The sequence below is a fragment of the Sciurus vulgaris genome (genome assembly GCF_902686455.1).
Source record: "Sciurus vulgaris genome assembly, chromosome: 3".
NCBI classification, from domain to species: Eukaryota; Metazoa; Chordata; class Mammalia; order Rodentia; family Sciuridae; genus Sciurus; species Sciurus vulgaris.
In genome coordinates, this window is record NC_136463.1 from 55,216,971 (window position 1) to 55,234,782 (window position 17,812).

General features: G+C 48.9%; 1 protein-coding gene across 1 annotated transcript in view; it reads right to left on the reverse strand.

Moving 5' to 3' along the window:
- Positions 1-6,576: 6,576 nt before the first annotated feature.
- LOC306656235 (uncharacterized protein) overlaps positions 6,577-17,812 on the reverse strand; it is a 52,888-nt gene continuing 41,652 nt past the window's right edge. The window contains exon 8 of the mRNA XM_079131223.1: positions 6,577-6,827. The gene's annotated coding sequence lies outside the window, so the exon portion shown is untranslated. The remainder of the gene's footprint in view (positions 6,828-17,812) is intronic.

The following is a 17,812-nucleotide window of genomic DNA, read 5'->3' on the forward strand; positions in this document are numbered from 1 at the left end:
AAAATTGTTCAAATTAGCCAGTCCACAGGGAGCCGGAAAACCCTAGCTACCTCCAGCCACCCCTTGCCAGCTATTGTCAGCCCCCATACAACTGTGGCCCTGCCTGGCAGCCTTCTCTTGCTTACAGCTCTGCCTTCCATCTCCCCAGAGTTACTGTGTGAATCCACAATGAATGACACTTGAAATCTGAACAAAGAGCCTGTGCAACCTCTGTCCCCAGTCTCAGGAGGATGAGGCAGGGTGTTCCCTGGAAAGATGCTCCGAGTGTGAGAAATAGAAAGTCTGGTGGCTCTTTTTCACAAGCTAGTATTCAGCCATTATTGGATCCAAATGCAGCCCTTCCCTTTTGCCCACCCTAATTCTAAAATTAGCCAATCATATACATTGTAACCTGGAACTCCTCTGAAGGGAGTGAGGGCGACGCTGCCTTGGCATGGAGATATAAACCCACTGACTGCCCGCCCACCCCTGCTTGCTGGCCAGGTTCCTTAGCAGCTGTCCTGATAGAAGTAAAGTTGGCCTTGCCCACCCACTTTTGATCACGTTTGATTTCTTGCAGCACCTTGGTATTTCTAACAATTTTGGTGACCAACGTGGGGCTTCGCACACCACCTAAGGGTGGCAGGGACCCTCCTCTTAGGAGAAGACATGCCCCACTGTCTTGTTGGCTTGGTCCTGGGAGCAGGAGGGAGGAAATCGCCACCCCTGAGGCTGACAAAGGATGCAAAACCCAAAGAAGATTGAAATTGCATCAGCAATGCAGGGAAAGGTCCCAGACAAGTGCTCAGGTGGCCTAGTAATTCTATGCATAGAGCAAGGTAGGAAAATCCATTCTCAGGCTTCAGAGAGAAGTGCCCTTGTCCCCGATGCCAATCCAATAATGAGGACATGGTTTGAGAAAAAGGAAAAAGAAGTTTTCTTCACTAGCAAAGGAGAAACACAGGGCACTCCTGTCCCAGAGGCTGTGATTCTGCCCATCACAGAAAACAGAGGGCTTTTCAAGAAGCTGTTCGAGTGGGTACATTTCAGCGTGGTTTTTTGTGATTTTTCTCCTGTTTCAAGCCTGCTCCTTACTCCATCACTTAACTATGCACCTGGCATCTGCAGCAGCCCTCTGATGCCCCAGCCCACAAGCTGTCATTGGCAGGCTGATCTAAACCCACCCCTTCGCCTCCCACCTGTCCAGTCCTTCATCTCAGCTGCTCTTGCTAAGCCTCCAGCCCCTTCCCCCCACCATCCTCCCTTTCATCCTCCCATCCTGGCTGCAGGGCACCTCTGACCGGGTCACTGCCCTGCTCTGCTGCAGGGGCTCTTACCCCAGGGAGTGCTCCTCCCTCCCACCAGAACAAGCCCAAACTCCTGGGTCCCCTTTGAAGCTCTGAGGCCCTATGAGACCCGGGACCCACTTCACTCCATCTTTGGGTGTTTTTCTGAATGCTTCGCTGCCGTCGTTGTTTGTGCTTCTCAACACCGAAGACTGAATAACCACAGACAGGGAAACACACAAAAGCTCTCCCTCTAAGGGCACCACGTGAAATTTTACACAGGGATACACCCCTGCAACCACTCTCCTGAAGTCCCCTGTGCTGCCCCTACCCAGTAACCACTGTTCTCATTTCTATCACTAGCTCTTGGTCTTTCCTATTCTGGAAACTCCCATAAGTAAAATCAGGAGGGGGTAGTGCCCTGAATTCGACGTGGAGTCTGTGTGCTGTGCATCTGTGCCATGGGCCTGTCCACGCTCTGCTCTGTGCTGCTGAGTGATGTGCTGTTGATGAGCGTCTCACAGAGGCTCCTCCTTTCTTCTGTGGATGGACAGACTGGGAATGAACACACACAAATCTCCGAGGACGCTTACTTTCGTGCCTCCTGGCTGTGTGGCTGGGAAAGCAAGTGCTAGGGAACAGGGAGGCTGATGTGGACTGGGACTCAGCTTTCCATTGTTGTAACAAAGTGCCTGATACCTATGGAGAGGAATGGTTTATTTTGGCTCACAGTTTTATAGGTTTCAGTCCAGGGTGGTTTTGGGGCCTGCGGTGAGGTGGCACATCATGGAAGAGCATGTGGCAGAGTAAACTTCACAACTCATGTCTGGGATGCAAGAGAGAAACAAGGAGGAGACCTGGTCCCTTCAAAGACACACAACATGACCTGAAACCTCCCACTAGGTCCCACTTCCTAAGTTCCACCACCCGCCAGGAGCACCATCCTGGGACTGGCCTTTAACAAGTGGGCCTGGAGGGCACTCCTTCCTCCAGGCAGTCCTGCTGAGATTCACTCCTCATGCTGCATGACACGCACCTAGACTAAAACAATTATTTGTGTTTCTCTGAAACCCAGATACAACCAGCGTCCAGTCTGCCAAGCCAAGTCCAGGGCCTGTCTGGTTCCCTGTCTTCATCCTGTGGGGAAAGTGTGAGGTTCACCTCTTCAGGGGTGAGTTGGCTCCAAGTGGCAGGACACAGGGATCTGTGACATGGCCAGGGCCTCTGACTTCTCCTGCTTCACTTGCTGTCCCCATGGCTACCCCGGTGGCTAACGCCCTGCTGTCTCAGCCAGAGCCTTCTCTGCCACCTGGATGGGGACTTAGTCTCTCCTCTGGGCAGTGGCATGGCCTCCCTCCTCAGCCATGTCACCCTCCCAGCCAAGGCCACAGGATGACTCCAGGCCTTGGAAACAGCAGAAAGGGCACAGAGAAGGATTCAGAGCAGAGGGGGTGCTGTCGGGGGCGTTAGGTGGTGAGAGTCTGGACCCCATGTATGTTCTACAAAGCCACCTGGGCAATCATAGCACTGTAGGTATTTTTGGAGGTGTGCAGGGGGACACCAAAAACAAAACATCCAGAAAGATGGCACTCCTTTCACTGGAGAGCACCCTGGTCCAGGAGCCCCAGAGAAAGAACCCTCCAGACCCATCCTGTTCAAGAACCTTCCCTTGAGCACGTATCACCCCAGATGCTGAGGAGGAAGCTCCCAGGCTGGAAGCTGCTCCCAGGAATACCCTGCTGTGGCCTCGACAAGGGGCTCCCCCTTGTCTCAAACTTGACGATTTGAGTGGTGGAATAAGAGTGGGGACGGTGTGGAGAATGGCCCCTCATCTGTCCAGGGGCTTTGTCAGAGCCACTGGCCAGTGGAGAGCACTCCCTGGCTTCCTACTTCTGCCTTTTCTACTGAGTCTGAGCACTCAAGGCTGCAGATGCAGAATCAAATCCATTACAAACGTGTTCAACGAACACGTCTTGGTTTCACTGGATTTTTATCCCTGTGGCCTTTTCAGCAGCGCATGAGTCCGCTCCTGGGGTCCATGATCTCATAGGATCATTTGCGCGGCTGCTGCAGCTTTCCTGGGGCTGCCAGAGGGAGGGCGGAATGCCTTTCAACCTGTCCGCCATGAGGTAATCAGAAGCCATGCTCCTGCTGGGCACCAGCCCCACCAGCTGACTGCCATCTTGACACTGAAATTCTAGGGCTTTGACTTACATGACAATTTCAGGGGTGTTCCTTTCTGCCACAGGATGTCCTGTGGACACAGGGATTATTGTCATTGCCATGACTGCCATTCGCCACCAGAGGGCAGGGTGGAACCAGTTCTGTTCCCTGTGATCCTGAGGGAGTCACCCTGGAATTGCATAAAACACCCCCCACACACCACATGCACACACACAACCCAACACACGCACTCAACACAATACAACTCACTCGCCACAAAACACACCATCCCGTACAAACTGTGTTGTACAAGAAACACATGACATGCACGGCACCCAACATCTACAAACACAGCACACACACACACACACACACACACACACACACACACACACGACATGCACACATCACACTTCACACACACCACATACGTACACATCACCCCGCATGCCCACACCACACTTTCAACACTACTGAAGTTTTGTTGTGGTGCATTATATGGTCATTGTTTGGAAATGTCTATGAACATGTGTCCTTGTATCCTGCGGCTGCAGATCATGGTTCCTGTGCCAATGCGGGTGGCCATGGGAGACCTTGGGACCTGAAAGAGGGGCTTGCACTCTCCTGGGGATCACCCTCCTGGGCCCTGCTGAGCCACTCCCATCCCAGCTGAGGGATCAGGGCCCAGCCCTCCTACTACCCATCAGCCAAGGCCACACCTGGGTGCCCAAAGGACAGCAGCTCCATCACACAACACAGCATCCCCATGCCCTAGAGCTGTGGGCTCCCTCTACACCTCAGCCATGAGCCCTCTCCTTCTGCTAGTCTAGATGCCAGGGGGTTCCCACCAAGGGACTTTGCCCAGTGTCCTTCACATTCCTCCAGGGGGTTGGACTCTAGCTGCTGCCTCCCAGAATGCAGAACTGGGGAGGGGGATATTAACCATAGGGTGGGGCTCCAGGGTGCAGCTCAGAGGCCCTCTTCTCTGGACTCTCCCTCCAGCCCCGACTGTGCCCCAGCAACCCACCCTGAAGCTCAGGATCAGCTTGGGGTGGTCTGGGCAGGTGGGTGCCCCATGCACTTAGGAGAACTTGCTGTGGTGGTCTGGCACAGGGGGAGAAGGGAAGGAAGTGGGGAATCCAGGGGGTGACTGAGGAGAGCCTGGAAGTTTGGACACCACAGGCTGCTCATGGTCACCAGCTGTGCAGGGGACATGGACAGTGCCTCAGTGAAGGGCCCAGGATCAGCAGGACTCAGGAGTCCCAGCAGGGAAGCAGGCATGGGAGGAGGACCTTTTGTATTCCTGGGGCCCAAGTATCTGCAGTCCCTGCTGACTGGTTTGGGGTGTTCGCCAGCATCAGAAATAAGACATGACAAAATAAAAAGGAAAAATGAATTTAACCACAATTTGGCCAAATCGAAGGAAGAAGCTCATCTGCCTCAGTCCGTCCCATAGAAGCACTACCATTTAAAGAACTGAAGCCTGGAGACACAGATATGTAGACCAGGGGGCCTGCTGGGAACTCAGTCAGTTCCCTCCAGCACTGCATTCCTTCCTGGGACAGGACTATGGCCTGCCAAAGCTTCCATCCTGGGCATGGGCAGTTTGGGAAATGCCAGGGACTGAGAACAAAGCAATCTGGAGCTTCTGATTTTAATTGGGCACCATCACAGTCCCCCATCTTGTCCTTCCCACAGTTTTGAGGGACTTGGGGCTCCCTGTCATCTGGCTATTTATTGCCCTGTTGGTGCTGAGATTCCCTCAAGGGCACCCAGAGCTTGTGAGTGAAAAGAGCCAACCCGCAAAGATGCCCTCCAGCTTCACCTAGTGGAGGACATGGAAACCCTGCTCCGAAGCCTGGGCAAGGCCTATTTTGGGGAGGGTTGGCACTTGGCCAGGTTCATCTGACAATTCCCCTATCCCTGAATAACTTTTTCTGAAGACACCACTGATTGTCCACCAAGTGTTCTGGGCCCATGTGGCAGGGACGGACTTCTCCTGTCCCTTGTTCTGTTCTGGTCTCGTCAGAGAAGTGACAGACTGTTAAGAGTCAGGGTCAAAAGACTCCCTTTATTTAGGCAAATTTGAGCAACAAAGCAGGCATAGAAAGAGTGGGTCATAGGTTATGGTTTTACCTGGAGTCCTGAAGCACCTGCCTGGGGTCTACCAGGAGCACCACTGGGTAGGTTTGCAGTGGTAAGAGTGACCATGGGCAGCATCTGCTCTCCTGCCCAGGCCCAGACCCTGTCTGCATGGAGAACTTTGCTATCTGAGCCCCCACACTCTCCTCTTTCACCCTTGGGCTACCTGTACCTCAGTGCTGTCCCAAAACCTGGACATATTCTCCAAAGGTAGAGCTAAGGGCTCTGGCATCTTCTCTGCTTCACAACCCCCTTCAAATGTGTGGATCCTGCAGTTCTAGGTGGGTTTCCATCTGTGCTCAGGGGCAGGCTCCCAGGGGCTCCAGCTGTGGAGTAAATGAGGCATCAGCCCAGTGACCAGGTGACCCTGGCTGCTAACTCAAACTAAGTGTCTTTGGATAAAAATTCTATCTGCAATTAAATTCTTTCTTTTCTGTGTTACAAAACAGCACACATTGCTGTGGAAACCTTGGGGAAGGTAGAGAAGATCAGAGCAGGAGGAACCCATGGGCTGCATGGTGTTGAACAGAGACCTTAGCCTCAACCCATGCTGGCATCTCTGCAGTCTGTGAGCAGGGAGAGGGAAGCCAGCAGAAGCAGTAAAGCCTTGTGCATTCCACTGCTGAAGCTCACCTGGAAGGCACTTGGTGGGTGCCTCCACTCCACCTCTGACCAGGGCTGGACATGGCCCTCACATCCACTCCACTCCACTCGGCAGGGCTGAGCAAGGCCACAGTTGCAGAGGCCAGGGACATCTGCGGTCTGGATTTTCCATGAGAGTAACACTGCCTTTGCATCTGGAGGATGGCGTACATTTCTATTTATCTTTCATTACAACCACTTCTTCCCTGCAGGGCCACAAGCACCTCTCAGGTCAGTGTCACTCCTCAAGCCATGTGGGTCAGATCCTTTTTTCTAGTTACGGTTTCCATCATTCTATCCCTTTCATCGAAAGACTGATCCATCAGGCCTGCTCAGGACCACAATCTGCAACCACATGCCCAGCCAACGTAAAAAACTACCCCAGTCCCCACTGTCTTCGAAAGACTCAGGAGACTCCCAGGACCTGCCAGAAGGTCACTCCAGAAGAGACCTGGGAACTCATCCCAGTGTGCACAAGTCTTCCGCTCAGTGTGATCCCTGGGTTAAAACATCCAAAGGGCCCGGTGCAGTGGTCACAGCCATAATGCCAGCTACTGGGAGGATGAGGCAGGAGGATCACACATTTGAGGCCAGCCTGGATGACTCAGTGAGATCCTGTGTGGAAATTAAAGAGAAAAAAAGTGGCAGAGTGCCCCTGGGTTCCATACTCAGTACCACCAATGAACAAATACATGTATGCTTTGCAAACATCCATACACTGATGTGCCAAGAGCCAGCATCAGGGCTGAGTATGATCTCAGATGTGCCTGGGGAGGAAGTACGTACCCAGCACCACCATGCCTGGCCCTGCTGCCTATCAGCTATAAGCTGAGCTTGGCTTCAATGAGTCTAGGATGGGGTTGGTATTGGCATTTATCTTGGCATTTGGCCTTGTCTTGTCCTAGCTAAGTCCTGGACTTGGCCTGAGCTTGGGTTTTAGTCTTGAGTAGACCCTTGGCCTTGTGTCCCCTCCTGGTCTGTGCGCACATGCTTCTATGTGCTCCTAGATTTAACTCAAACCTAGGTATGTCCAAGTTTCTGAATGAGCCCACCAACACATGCGGCTCCCTCGGGAACAACTGCTTGGTAGATGGTGCCTGTCAGTTCACTGGAACAACCCAGGCAGAACGGCCTTGCAGGCAACAGGACAGGACCCAGCTCCTCCTTGACCTGCTCCTGCCTGCACATTGACCTGGAGGGTGCTGGCAGTACCACACAGAGCATGGCCCAGGGGCAGATGTGCCTGGGTTCTGGTACCTGCTCTGCCCCTGGTTGCTTGGGTACCACTAGCAAAGTCACATCAACTCCCTAAGCATCCTGTGCCATTTGGAAACTGAGGTGTGATCACTGCTCCCCTACAGACTTGTGACAGAAGGTCCATGACATCAGGTGTGTCTTGCATCCTGTCAGATTCAGGGCAGAAAAGGTGTCCTCAACAAATAAAAGCACTGTCCTTCCTGGACTGAGCGCCAGGATAGAGCTGGGAGCTTCTCCCGCTCTTGCCCATTGTGAGTGCCCTCAAGTTGGTGCCCACACTGGTGGCCTCCCTTCCCACTGCCCTGCAGCTCCTGCTCCGACACCCATCACTTGCTCTTTGCTCCTCTTCTCCCTCTCTCCCCTTCCAAATTCCAAGACCTGTCTCCCACTTGCAGCCTTGAGAACCCCCCAAAAGAGCCTCAGTTCCAACTCCTTGGGCAGACGCCAGTCCTACAGCTCAGGGAGGGCCCAGCCCGGCCAGGAGTGTGATGGTGCTGGCTCTGTGGCCATGCTCTGCTTGAGGTTGGCACACAGGCCTGGCCAACTGCAGAGGGATGGAGCTTTGCCGAGGACTGCTGTAGGGCTGCTGGGAGAGTGGCACAGAGAGTGGCAGGTAGCAGAGCAGGGCTCTCCAGGTACAGGGCAAGTGGTCAAAGCAAAGCCCCCTGTGGGAAGGACTGCTGTCTACTGTCTAGCAGACAAATTGACATTTGCCTGAAGACCCAGCTAATGAACACACAGAGTATTCCACGAACACAAATCTGTGGATAAATGCACACTCCACCACAGTCAGAACTTCAGAACCAGTAATGTACAGAGCCAGGGGCACTTGGCCTGAATCCATCCAACAGGTGGGTCTGTTCCTGCTTGTCCCCTGTGGCCTGCTCTGCAGCTGCACCACAGGCCTGTGCACTCGGTCCAGCTTCTGGGCTCCTTCACCTTTGCTCTTCATCACACAAGTGTTTCCTCCTTTGGTCTGAAAGAAAATTTCCATATCATATTGCTCTGCACATTTCATGGGCCCAACCTGCCTTACTGGATAAACACCCTCCTCCTGCCCCTTTGAAGTGCTTTACAATTTTTAAGTGGTCAAGGGAGCAGAGTTTCTTCTGATTGCTCCATCTGCATCACTGAGCCTGAGGAATGCCAGCTTGAGGCTGGGTTTTGCTTTCCAAATTCTTCCTACTGGCTTGTTGGGCACGTGGTATATTTGGAAATGTCCATTTCAACTCATCCTCACTGGCACTTGGTACTTTCATTTTAAGAAAGGTCTTCTCCAATCAGGAGGTTGAGGTCTGACCTTCCTGCTTGGCTTTTATTTGTGTTCCCAAGAGCCATGTCCTAAGGCCTCACAAGGGTGGGCGGGTTTGCCCAACCCCTTAGTTTTCAGTGCATACTTTTTCTACTGAAAGTCCCACTGACTGCTCTGAACGAAGGTAAGTATGATTTCCTTAAACTCTTGACTTCAGGTTCAGAGGACCTGTGCAGAGACCAAACCCAGCTCACACAACAGGTTTGGTTTATTCAAGAGGATTGCAGGGAGGGAGGCTCCAGAAGAAAAGTAATGTGGAGAGGACAGAGGGCCAGGAGGAGTCTGGGGAGGAGAGCAGCCCTGGATGCTGGAGGGGAGCAAGGGAGGCAGCTAGGTGGGATAAGCCTCCACAGTTGGGCTATAGGACAAACGGGCCTGTGGCCCCAAACCCTGCCAGATCTGCTGCACCCTCCTCAGTGCCATGTACACGTGTCCATGTGGGTGGGAATGTGTGCATAAGCCATGCGTGGCCCTGAGCAGGGCTCTCTCTTCCACCTGTCATCCCTGCCTAAGCTGCAAGGAATCAGAAACTGAGGCTCCTGTGCCCTGCTCTTTTGTGAATCTCTACCAATTCTGGCCATCACCCATGCTCAGGACACACCTGACATGACCTGAGTCATGTTCAAATGCAAACACGATGCTCTACTCCAGGTCCATTTCTGACCATGCACAGCTCCAGCTGCACGAGGCATCTACAACACTGAAATGGGCAACCGCCACGTTTGTGAGCTGGTTTGTTGTTTTGTGCACTGTCTCAACTTAATGAAGGGATGGAGAAAGGTTATACAGGAATGTTTATGTACGTAACTATTCCATTTTGAATAGCTACAAAACTACACTTCCAGTACTCGACACTAGCATCATTCCACCAAGAACACCCACTTGTTCTGCACAAAGTAACACCTACACACAAATGTTCTGCTTACTTCACTTTTCTTATTTATAAATGAAATGATCAATCAACATTGTCAGAACTATAATCGACTATCAGCCGGTAAACACTGTCAGCAAATTCTCTGTTGAACCAGACATCACTGAAGCATTTACTAAAAGCCTGATCTTGTCCATGGTGCTTCCATGGCAACTGTCAGCTGGCTACAGACACAAGAGTCCCGTGGAAACTAAAGCATTCAGAGAGAGGCACTTGACGTGTGGAATCCACAACTGACAGAGGTGCATTTTAAGATCATTTTAAAGCACGTGTCACACATCCTCTGTACCAGCAGAGTTAATAATGAGTGCACAAGTGCTCTTCAGAAAGCCCGTGGACCAACATCTGCTGGAACCCCAGGTAGGTTGCAGGGTGAGGGCCACTAGGGGCCTCTGAAGTAGCTGTCACAGGGCATGGCGCACCACTGGGCGAGGCCCAGGACCCAAGCAGGTCCAAGGCCCATCCCACTCAGATCCTTTCCCCCCACACAAGCTATGCCTGGAGCTTCTGTTTATCTCCTCAAAGCTGCTCCTCTCACCGTGTACGGAGCTGAACATGATGAGTATGACCCCAAAATGCTGGGACTAAAGATGGGGAAGAAGCCACACTCAATCCCCATGCTGGGTAAGAGAGTCCAGGTGACAGAAGAGGCAGACCATTAGGCTGACATTGGCGATCACTGGAGAGAATGAGAGCTGAGCAATGACAAGAGAGCCTGGGAGGAGGACAGAGCCCCTGATCCCAGTCTTTCCCAGGAAGAACCGTGGCCTGTGCAGAAAGCAGCTCAGGGGTGGGTTCAGGAAATCTCTGCCTCAGGGCTTCTGAACCTCAGGACAGCCAGCTCTGGCACAGTGTGGAAAGGTACCCTGCAAAAAGTCTGTCAGCAGCTGCAGATCTACCCACTGAATGAGCATAAAGAATAACCCAGGCAGGGCAGCCAAATATCTCCATGAATGATCATAAGCTGGGGAGATGAAGGACCACCACAGGTTTAGAGCACTCATGTACCACACAAGAGGCAGCCAAGAAATTCAAACTTCTAGCATCTTAAGAGCCCAAAAGAAACCACAGAACAAGCTCTACAAGGGACAGTTGAGAAAGGAAATACTCAACAACAAAGATCAGGGAACTGGAGGAAAAACATCCACCATATTCTTATGAAGAAGTAACACTGGAGAGAGGGTGGTGCTCACCAGTAGATGACCAAGGACGAAATGTAGGACTCAGAGGAACCTGAGCACTGCTGAGAAAAGGGGCACACACCCAGAGGACTCCGAGGAGCCGAGCACTGGTGGGCAAAGGGCGCTCACCCTCAGGAACCAAAAGACACTGAACACTGCTGGGCAATGGACGCTCACCCAGAGGACACTGAGAGTCTGTGTGCTGGAGAAGAAGGGGTGCTCACCCTTAGGTTTAGAGTACATGGAGTATTTTGGAAAATATCCCTCAGTGCAATAATGTCTCAGGTACCTCACTGATGATGGGACAGTGGTGATTTCTCAAAGGTCTCAGGAAGTCCTCTATGATGGTGGGAAAGTCTTCTTTGCCACTTTTCCCACTGTCCTCTCAAGGTGGAAATTGCTTCTGATCCAAAGGTCCCAGAGGGTCTTTATGTGGAGCAAAGATTGTAGTGCCAAGTCATGGAAGATCCAAAGAACAGCTGGAAATCTGGCTGTCATCCACTGGTCACAGGGACCTCAGAAATCCTAGGCATGTTTCAATCATCCATAACAATAGCCACATGAGCAAGGGCGTGGAAAAGATAGATAATGGGGAATGGATCAAGGTCCTCAGTGCTCTTGGAATTGAGATCCACTAATAATTTCCTTGTGGATTCAGGCTCTGTTGAGAAGCCTGTCTGAATGGCTGTACCAAAGGCCAAGCAAGGGATTTGGAAATTGGAACTATCCCGATTTCTCCAAATTTCCTCAGTAGTGTTGATGTGGAGAGTCTCTTAAAGCCAAAGAGCTTGCCCTTGCATTGGAGGGAAGGCACTCACTCACACAGTTCTTTAAATGGGCCCGTGGCATAGGGCTCTGAGGAGACTAAGCACTGGGGTGAGGGGCGCTCACCCAGAGAACTCAAGAGAATCCAGAGCAGTGGTGGGCCAGAGGTGCTCAGCAATAGGACCCAAAGGAAGCTGAGCACTGGTGAGGGAGGGGACCACCCACAGGCCCCAGAGGAGACTGAGCACTGCTGGGTGAGGTGCTCTTACCTGCAGGCCACAGTGCAGGATAAACAATAGGGAGGGGCCCTCACAAAGAGGACCTTGAGGAAACAGTGGTGGGAGTGAGGTACACACACAAAGGACAGTGAGGACACTGGGGAATGGAGGGTGAGTGGCACTCACCCGCAGGAACCAGGCAGACCCAACACTGCTGGGGGAGGGACACTCATTCACAGCAACTAGGGATGACTGAGCCCCCCGTGGGGGCCAGGGGTGCTCAGCCTCAACACTCAGGGGTGTCTGAGCACTGGTGGGTGAGGGGCACCCCATAGGACCCAGAGAAGACTGAGCACTGGTGGGAGAGAGGAGCCCACCCACAGGACTCAGAGTCCTTGGAACCTTGTGGAGACTCCTCAGACCCATGTCTCAATTGCCTCAGTGATGATGGACAGTGGTGCTTTCTCACAGATCTCAGGAGGTCCTCCATAACTCATGCCTGAGAGCACAGCCACTTGAGCCAAAAGGTGTGGAAATGGTGACTAATGAGTGATGGATCCAGGTCCTCAGTGCTGTTTGCATTGAGATCCACTAACGATTGTCTTGTGGTTGCAGGCCCTGTTGAGAAGCCTGTCTCTATACCTACACAAAAGGCCAAGCAAGGTTATTGGAAAGAAGAGCTATCCAGATTTCTCCAAGTTTCCTCAGTAGTGTTGATATGGACAGTCTTCTAAGGCCAAAGATTGTCCTTGCATGGGAGGGAAAGGCACTCACCCACACAGTTAAGCCTTAAATGAGCCAGGTGGTATAAGGCTCAGAGGAGACTAAGCACCGGAGGGCGAGGGGCACTCACCCACAGGACCCAGAGGAGACTGAACACTGATAAGCGAAGGGCGTTTACCCTAATGACCCCAAGGAGACTGAGCACTGCTGGGTGAGGGGTGCTCACCCACGGGTTGCCGAGGAATCTGTTCAATAATGGGCAGGGGAAGATCACCCAGAGGTCCTGTGGAGACTGGGCACTTGTGAGCAATGCGCACTCACCCACAGGACCTAGAGGAGACTGAGCACTGGCGGGCAATGCTCGCTCCTCCACAAGACACAGAGGGACTGAGAAATTATTGAAATTCATGGAAAACTCACAAGGTACACTTTTTAATTTTCACACATGCAACCTTGTAAAATAAGAACTTTTTAATAAAGTTTATTAAACAAGTATATTTCCTTAGTTTTCTTTTCAACCTGCATATTACCATAATGAAAGCATTTGTTGGATAAAATTACAAAAAAGTACATTGTTTAAGGATTTATTTTTGTTTCTATGATTATAAGTAAAGATAATTATGAAGTAGAAAAATTACTAAGTTATCTTTGTATATGATTTGAAAGTATCTCAAAAATACTACAGACTTATGTAGATGACATTGATTGGGAATTAATTTATTTCTCCCCATCACCGGATTACTCCTGAAATTAGTAACTAAGGTGTAAGAAAGAAAGAGAATCCAAAATTATCCTGAAACTTTCAAAAATGTTCATCAATATGCTTGAATCTTCTGCTTGTTCAAAGACATAGTGCAGATTATGTGCTGATTGGCATCTGTTTCTCTTGAAAAGAATGGAGAGAAAAATGGCAGACATATAAAGCCTCATTGGTGTCCCCTAAATATTGAGGAGTAAGGACTGGAGGTAATGGTAAGATATGGGCCGAATTAAGAACACTATTACCTGTGTCTCTTGTCACCAGCATTTGAAAATGAGGATTCTAGAAGATTAAGTGGAATGTGGCATCCCCAATCTAAGGAAACAGCAGCAAGCACATTGCTCTCTATCTGGCAATCTCCCTATCCTGTAACTTAGCACAGGGTATATAAGGTGATGGTCCAGTGTGATTCTTTTCCATGTGGCTGAGAACAATAATCCTTCTTATGAACACAGACCCATAATTACACAAACATACACAGTTTATTAGGCAACTATTTGGAAGGTGATGTGGTTCAAAAAATGGAATGTAGGACAAACAGCAAGTATGTGGGAGATAATAAAGAGGTCAACTTTGTGTGTGTCAGAAAGTGTCAAGTGAAGATATCTACTGAAAAATCAGGATAAAAACTAGGATGTGCTGCAGAGATGTGGAGGTCAGTGACAGGAGAAGTTGAAATGACAAATTTGGTTGTCATCACTTGCAGGTGACAAAGAAGCTAATGACCAAGAATGGAAATCTAGACACTGACACAAGCCGCTCGCATCGAAAAATGTAAGCTACAAATTCTATTTCTGAGGTCTGCAGTCTTAAACAGGCTCAGTACTGACACACAGTGGACCACTGGCATGTTCAAATTCCACATTCTTCAATCTTTGACATCACAATAAGATTCCCTTTCCTTCATGGAATCATCAGAGGAGTTAAATAAGATCATGGATGTAAAGTTTATCGATAACTTGAAAAACCAAGGAGGGAAAGGTGATCCTTAAAGAGTCAGGTTAAAAGCAGACTCTGGCCTCCTTGACCATGTTTGAGGAAACAACACTTAGGGCCCCAAGAGGACTTAGTTTCCAGAAAATACAAACTAAACTGCTATAAGAAAGCAAATAAAATGCGCATTTAAATACACATCAAGTAAAAAGGAAGGCAAATGCATACGTGAGAAGGAAAAAAAAAAAAAAAGGAAAAAAGGTTATGAGAATGATGTGAACACTTGCTCAAAAGCAGATTTCTATTTAGGAATGAAAAGTTCAATTTACAAGAGCGACTGTTGACCTGACCTGAGTTGTTTGAATCTTAGCACTGACCTAGGAGAACAAGCATTTAAAGTCAAGTTTTGGTTTTCAAAAAGGAACACATGATAAATTCGTTGTTGAAGAGCTTCAGACAGAAATTTAAATTAAATTATTTAAATTATGCCTTCCAGGGTCAGCTAGAATTAACAAACAGGAAACCTTCCCACCAGGTCACTGAGAACACATTTTACATCAGCTACACATCTCTGTTCAGTTCTTATTTATTGGAAAATCATTTCACTTGATCAGAAACATGGAAACAAAAATCTGCAATATTCAAATATCAAACTCAATATTTATACTGGACAAAATCTGTACATATGTCAAGGGTTACCATGATACAGAGAATAGAATTGTCTTCTTACAAAAGACTCTTCTCAGGGCTCCCTTCGTGTGTCTGTTCCTCAGACTGCAGATGCAAGGGCTCAGCATGAGAGTTACCACATCACAGCCATAATAGATTTGTCAGCTGATGAACATAAATATAGACCAATAATGGTCCCACAGAATAGTGACACACCACAGAGAGGTGGGAGCCACGGGTGAGAAGGCCTTGTGAACACCACAAGAAGAAGGAACCTTGAATATATGGAGGAGAAAATTAACGCAAAGGACAGGATGAACAGTAGGAATAGGATGAAAATAATGAGTCCTCCCATGATAAATGTCATCAACTCATTGACATGAGTGTCAGAGCAGACCAGTTTCAGCAAAGCAGAGATGTCACAGAAAAAGTGTGGGATCGTGCTGTCTGAACAGAAAGATAATCTGGCCAGGAGCAGAGTGTGCAACATGGAAGGGACCACGGTCAGCACCCACGACAGCACCACCAGGGAGAGAGCAAGCTCAGGGCTCATGACAGCAGTGCAGGGGAAAGCAGATGGTCACAGAGTGGTCATAAGCCATGGCCACAAGGAGGGAAGATCTTGAAGTTTCCAAAAAGCAGGAAGAAGTACATTTGAATCCGGCAGTCTTCAAAGGGAATGGATGAAACTGATCTCTGATTTTTCTGTAGCAATTTGGGCACTGTGACAGAGGAAAAACAGAAGTCAGAAAAAGACAAGATGCTGAGAACAAATATATGGTTGTGTGGAGACAGGAGTCCAGGTGAATGAGAATGACGATGAAGAGGTTCCTCAGGATGTGGCATGGCCAGGAACAGGGCACAGAACAGGTTTTGGTGCTCTGACTGGATGGGCAGATCCAGGAAGAGGAACTCTTGAGAATTTGGTTTCTTCCTGTCATGCTCTATCTCCAGTATCTTTATGGGAAAGTAAGAGAATCCCTTAACAAGCCAAAGAAATGAACACTCTTCTATTACCATACATTGTCTGATACTTGTTCTATAATAAATGATCTCATTTTCTTTACAATAATTGGAATCATTAAAGCCCAAAAGTCTGTTCTCTGTATAATCACTGGTGTCTTTTTTTTATTAATCTCCCTGTAACATGTTTGAATATTTCATTCTTTCCTAACACTCTTATATACTAGCTTCTGAGACAAAATGCATTCATACCTGCCTGGCTGGTAATCCCAGGGAAACATAACTCGCTCTTGTTCCATCTGTATCTTATATGTTGATTTTCCTCAAGGACTTTTTATGTGCTATACTCTTATAAATCTATGCACACCCCCAAGAAAAACTCATCCACTCCAATGTCAAGATCAGCATTTAAAACTCACATGTAGGGGCTGGGGATTGAGTACAGTGATACAGTGCTTCTCTAATATACACAAGACTGGGTTTGACCCCAGCACTCCAAAAAATAAATTATAATATAAAATAAAAATCAGTTAGTTATCTACAAATCTCTATGTCCCATAACCATTATCTTCCCTTCAGTGAATCATTGGCTCCTTAAGCTGAACCAGCTTAGGTCCCTACCCAAGCTCATCAGATTGCATTGCCTTGGTACCACCCTCCTCCTCATTTACGCTCTCACATTTCAAAAAAGGAATGCAGCATCAGATCTGAAGTCTCTGAATTGTTTCACTCATTCTTTTACCTTACCACCAACTCCAGCATACTATGTCATGTATATTCTACACTTCATTCTCCTGCTACTTCATCCACTCCTGATCACAAGGCCACATTCCTAGTCCACGATGGCATCTTATCTTAAGATTTCACCTACACTTTTGAACGGTCTCTCAAGTAATGTCCCTCTTTCTATGCCTCAATACCCTTCACCTTCAATATGCTTCATTCACATAGTAATAGTCTGAAATAGTAGAAATCTGATTAACCCTCTCCTGATAAGTGCTTCAGAGGATTGGCATTGCTCTTAAGATAACATTCCTTTTGACGGCATGTTGCTTTATCACCTGACATGCATCTACCTCCACTGTCTCACCGGTCTCCACAGGGACACTTGCAATCCACTCTGCAGCAATGCTGGACTTATTAGCATCTCATACTCGCTGTTCCTCCTGCCTATCACTTTGTCCATCTGCTCCCTCTTCACCGGGCTTACCCACAATTACTTTCGGGGATATTACATGACACTTGCTAAGCTACAACTCCCTTGGGTCCACACACTAGGTGAGTCCTGCAGCAGTTTCCACATGATCTTGTTCTCATGTAATACGGCTCATGTCCTGATTACAGATTGAGAGCTGACTTCTAACCAGGTTGTGAACTTCATGCAGGAAAGGCCACATCTGCCTCATGCCTGCAGCAGGGCAGGGCCTAGCATGGAGCCTGATGCGGCCAATGCTTCATCAATATTTGTTGGCTGTCCTTCAGGATGAGACCTATCCCTTCAACTTTAAGGAAGTCAACTCCCTTTAAATGGAGTAATTGCTACTTTCATCCTCTCAGAATACAAACTCCTTAGACCTCACCACCTAGCACATTTTGTCACTACATTACCAACTTCTCAGATGTAGCCTTTCTATTCATGGAAAATACTAGGGAACATCAGATGCCCTGCCCTTTTCAGCAATACTGATGCCAATGAAGCATTCTTATGCTTTAATACACAGGATGCCATCAAATCAATGTGATTAAAATAAATATGAGAGCATTATGTAAATTATTGTAAAAGAGAAAAGAAACCTAAGTTTTAAAGCTCTCCCTTGAGTTCCTCCTCGGATAACTATACCATATGTGAAGGCTAATTTTACATGTCAACTTTGCCAGGTCCTGAGGC